The following is a 5202-nucleotide window of genomic DNA, read 5'->3' on the forward strand; positions in this document are numbered from 1 at the left end:
TCCCAGCTGCACACACATGCTCATGGGACCCTGTGAGAGTAATCCATTTCAAAGCCAGGGTATTCAATACAACCACTGACTATAAATGATTTCATTTAAAATCTTTGGTTGTAAATTTATCCTGTGTAAGATACTCATGTGGCATGGATCTGGCCCTTCTAGAACAATTATACACCTGGTAATATTTGAAATGAAACTAACATACAACCAGACGCATTCCCCCACAAGAATTTTACAATTTTCACTATTTGTGTACTTTCTTCAATATGCTAGGACTGCTTTTAAAATAAATAGTATGTTTGGATTTGGTGTGGACATTTATTGTCCAGGTTTTTTCTAGCATGGCATCTGTGAAGAATTATCTTCAGGAGCACGTGTTGGCAGTGGGTCGATGGGGCAAATACTTCACTGCCACGTGCCACAGGAGCCTACCGAGGGGACTGCCCAGACTCAATGGGCACACATGCTCGAGCAGTGGTCTATAAAAATGTGTTTGCGACCCTTTGTGCAAAAACACAAGGGATCTCAGAAATTATTTTTACAGGTGACTACTTTAGTGTCTTTGGGCTGTGAACCGCATAATATCTATATATAAACATTTTTTCCTGGGATCCCTTGTACTTTTTTTGTACAAGTGTTTTGAGAAAAAAAGGATAATAGATCACTGCTTGAGAACCCCCAACCGAAATCACAAATCTGCTAATGTTTTTTCAAGTTAAAAAGTAAAATGTCCAAAAACTTTTAGCAAGTGCTTCGTGCCCATGTGGTCATTTCTTCACTTCCCCGAGTGGGTCCAGCATCACAGCATGAACTGAAGACCGCCCTAGTAGAGGGTTCATCTGTGGGAGGAACACGCTTTAAAGGGGTTTCCAGTTTTATTAACTATATTTATTTTGTTACTTAGCACTATTATTAGGACTGGGGTTAGGTGGGTCACACACTGCAGAGCATAAAAAGAAATAACACAGCTAGTGCCTTCTCACTTGTTGACATTCAGGCTTTTTTCTGGTCATGAAATGGGAGGGATTGTGTTGTGGCCCCTGACTAATGACTACACCACCTGCACTTCTGAGTAACATTAGTCAGGGGTGTAGCTTCAAGGGGGATATTTGGGGTGTCACATCCCCCCTAATAAATTCATTTTCTGATCAATAGTTGTGTACAGATGCTTTAAGTTGGGTATGGCGAGGTGTCTGTTGGATTCCACCTGGGAGTTTTGCAGAAACACAGACAAAAACGCACACACTCTCTCTCTGTTGTGAAAGCCTTAAAAGAGTTGGTTATTTTTACAAAATATTGTGTTTTCTCTCTTAGTACTTCTACAAATCTGCATTCCTCTCCCTTTCCACCACCCCTTAAACCCCTCTCAGGCACCCTGGGCCATATTATCAAGAAAGGGCGATACATTATCGCCGCTTTTATCTGCAGGAAACTGCCGCTAAAGCGGCGATAATGGGCTTGATGATATGCCCTTGTGAATTCCCATATAAGCCTGGGTTCTGTTGTTAACCTGGGCTTCTATGGGAATTCACAAGGGCATATTATCAAGCCCATTATCGCCGCTTTAGCGGCAGTTTCCTGCCGATAAAAGCGGCGATAATGTATCGCCCTTTCTTGATAATATGGCCCCCTGTTTGTTGTGTAATGTAGGCCGTCGGGAAGATTAAATGAGCTTTTGCCCAGAGTCACATGATGTGGAGCTGAGCTGCCGCTGATAATTGAACCGTGAACCCCATGCTCCGGAGTCACACACTCTGGCCGCTGCGCCACACCTCTCCCATGTAGTGTGTAAGTGCACCTGCATGATGGGGTGGCTCTGGATTGGCTCTTTGGTACACCGTGCTACCTCTGAAAGAGTGATTCAATGGGGAAGGGAGGGAGTGCAACACTTTCTAGGTGGAGCTGAGCGCAGGCAGTGCCCCTCCGTTAACCTACTTGACATTGCACTAGAGTTGGTAATACAGTGCGCCACAGAGGTAAAAATATTCCCATATTTGTATTGTAATTGCATTTATATAGCGCGTACTACCCCTGACGAGGCATCAAAGTGCTTTTTGGACGAGCAGCACGTTACTCTGGAACCCAAAGGATTAGTGTTGAATTAGTATAGTGAAATATGAAAGTAATTTGAGTTGTGGATATGTTAGTCAATTATTTGGATTCAGAAGGGTAGTGGAGGGATAGAAGAGGGAAAAAGGTTTGCATTTATATAGCACTTGTTACCCCTGATGGGGTGTTGCAGCGCTTTTTTGGCGAGTAGCACGCTACTCCAGAACCCATACATCAGAGAGGGACGGGAAGAATCACATGTGACAGTAGTGGGCAGAGGGAAAGATAAGCATACTAGGGAGAAAGCAAAAAAAAACACCACCATGAACTTTTTGAGAAGTCTTAAACAGAAGGAACAAAAAAAAGCAGCATCTGAAATATCGCACAGAATGAACAAACAAAAGAAGAGGAAGGAAAGCCCGCACATGGAATGAACAAGCAAGCAAAAGAGTGTCAATGAAGCCTCCCAAGGTATGGGGCCGCCACTCCATCCTTGACAATATGCGGGTGCAATATGTGCCACAGGATGCTCATTTTGTCTATTGTAGAAGAACTCTCACGAATGCAGCCGCTGTGCAAGTAAGCTTGGTGCGGAATAGGGAAAATTAAATAAATTCTGTTCCGTCGTCCTGACCTTTCCCTGTGATGAAGGTCGGCGCAGCAGTGACTTGCTGCACTGCCCCCCGTCACAAGGGTCACAGAGTTTGAAACTAAACTTGCGCCGTTTATTACCATATAAAGCATTAACAGTTGGGAAAATCCACTTCCTCTCATTGCCCAACTACTAAATGTGCTTTGCAGTTTAACTTCATAGCTCGTCACAAAGTTCAAAGTAAGTTCTAGTCCTCCCCCTGTCGGTGGAACGAGAGCATTACACGCTACAGAATCTGAGTGCAGCCAAAAAGCACCTCCGATCGTACTTGTATTATTTTTGAAGGTTTTTTTTCTGTTTTAGACCAGCAATATCAGTCTCCTTAGAGACTGTCAAAAATTGCAATGGCGACTATATTTCAAATCGCCACAGCGGGGTATTGGGTAAAGTTTTCAATAAGCAATAATCGCGCCTCGGTTAAACCTCATTGACTACGATACTGCCACTGCGCAAAGCTAAAGCACAATCGTCATTCGAGGAGCCCAAGATGGAAAAAACTTAGGACACCTACAGCGACCAAAAGTCGCTTGAAAATAGGTCCCAGAGACTATACCAACAATAACTCTTTTTGCGAGCTGGAATACTCTAAATTGTATCTATTACTTGTAAGCCTCACAGAAAGGATGTATTGTGCGCAGAGTATTCTGCGGGCCATATGCTAATTAGCATTTCCTGGTATAGTAGTACAACGGACCCGTTCACACCTTCAACTAGAATTCCTCCGGAGCAATTCTGAGGACTCTTCAGGAGTTACTGAGGTGCTTATCGCTCCCTCAGGACAGGCGCGGTGTTTTAATCCGCTGGGAAGGCTTGCTCTCCGTTTCAGCCAGCAAAGTATGTAGAAGATTCGGAAAGTAAGTGCCTTCAAGGTCCTCTCAAACTGGGACATCTCACAGCGCGCTCTGAAGAGGATTTAGGTTTGTGGCATAAGATCGGGGAGCAGCCCCGACTGTCAGAGGATCGCCGTGGGTACGACCGCTCTCCTTAATACGATGAAAGTAGAAGGGGTCGAAAATGTCGTATCACTTCGGGGTCGCCGTGTTGAGACGTGCTCTGTCCTACCATCATCTGGACTGTCACCGTCTCATTTTTCTTGCGGCTCACCCCGGCGGCCATATTAACAGGAAAATTGGCGCCCGTATGTCGTATTTCTTTAGCCAGTGCTTGATTAATATTTGACGGTGAACACATAGCCTTATTAGCTGACATTTAAGGGGCCAACTTACTAGAAGTTGGATTCAACCAGTGCTTAATTTGTAGAAGAATAAGACCTCGTGCTCAAAACTCTGCCCAGAAGCCTGCGGTTAACAGAAGTGCACCAAATTCAAAGGCATCATACTCTGGAATAATACATGTTATGGTACGTTAAGGAAACTTTTAAAAGCGCAACGGTTACCCGGAGGTGTCCTGGCGCTCGGTAATTGTCTGATCCTTCTCCTTCCTGGCGGCCAAGACCTGGAACTCTCTCCCCACTCGCCTCCGCCTTACTCAAAACCACATCTCCTTCAGAAAAGAACTTAAAACCTGGCTATTCGACAAATAATGAACCCCTTCATTTTTCAACCCCTTCCCAAGCGCCTTGAGACCCTCTGGGTGAGTAGTGCGCTATATAAATGTCTGAACTTGAACTTGAACTACCAGATAGTACTCCATGCCCCTTTAAAATATATGCCAACAGTGTGCACCCAGGACTCTTCTGTCAAATACCCACTGATGGTCTAACACTGTCCCTGATCTCCTGATTGACCCTGCCCTGACTTCCCACACCCTGATAATCCCACGCCCTGTGACCCGATGTGGCCCTCCAGCTGGAAATTACCACATACTCAGTGCACGTGGTACATGTCAGTAGGGTCGTCCCTGGAATCGGCGATGATATTTGAAATATGGGACAATTTAATGTAATAGTCAGATTTTGACTGGAAGGATGGACTGCTTTTCGACATGAATTGTATATGGCATTGGTATGACATGTTGCTACAACTGGTGTGATCACGAGGCTGTCTGCCATTCGAATTGGATTTGCTGCAAGTAGGGCACGTATGCCCTTCATACTTACCGTGTATGTTTTTCATGACACTGAGGCCGTTTTTAGGTCTCGCCTACGCAGCGTGCATGCGTTGCGTAGCAGAAGACCTCTTGGAATCGATTCGCTTTTGAGGCCAAAAACATACACGCATTGCTTTCAATGGCAATACCTGCACGTTTGGCGATTCCCTTGCTGGAGCGAGCTTTGAAACCATCTGTTTGTAATTAACTGTCAAACAGATGGTGCCCTTGCTCGCTCCCGCAAGGGAAACGCTGTGTGTGCTCTCTGCCGTACACCCCCCTCCCTCCCCCTCAGCGTCTACAGGCGCGCAGGGGCCATATGTTTTTTAATTATCTTGCACCGTACCCGCTTTCACTTTCACTTTCATAGAAGCAGGCGCGCTGTCTCAGACATCACCAGCCACCTCACTTCCTCATTTTTATTCTGAGCGCGGAGATTTAAAAAAATCCCG

General features: G+C 45.2%; 1 non-coding gene across 1 annotated transcript; it reads right to left on the reverse strand.

Annotated features, from left to right (window-relative positions):
- Positions 1 to 3018: 3018 nt before the first annotated feature.
- Positions 3019 to 3158, reverse strand: LOC144793576 (U4 spliceosomal RNA). The gene has a single exon (XR_013603062.1). It is a non-coding gene; the product is annotated as a U4 spliceosomal RNA (small nuclear RNA).
- Positions 3159 to 5202: the final 2044 nt, after the last annotated feature.

The sequence above is a fragment of the Lissotriton helveticus genome, chromosome 11 (genome assembly GCF_964261635.1).
Source record: "Lissotriton helveticus chromosome 11, aLisHel1.1, whole genome shotgun sequence".
Taxonomy (NCBI): domain Eukaryota; kingdom Metazoa; phylum Chordata; class Amphibia; order Caudata; family Salamandridae; genus Lissotriton; species Lissotriton helveticus.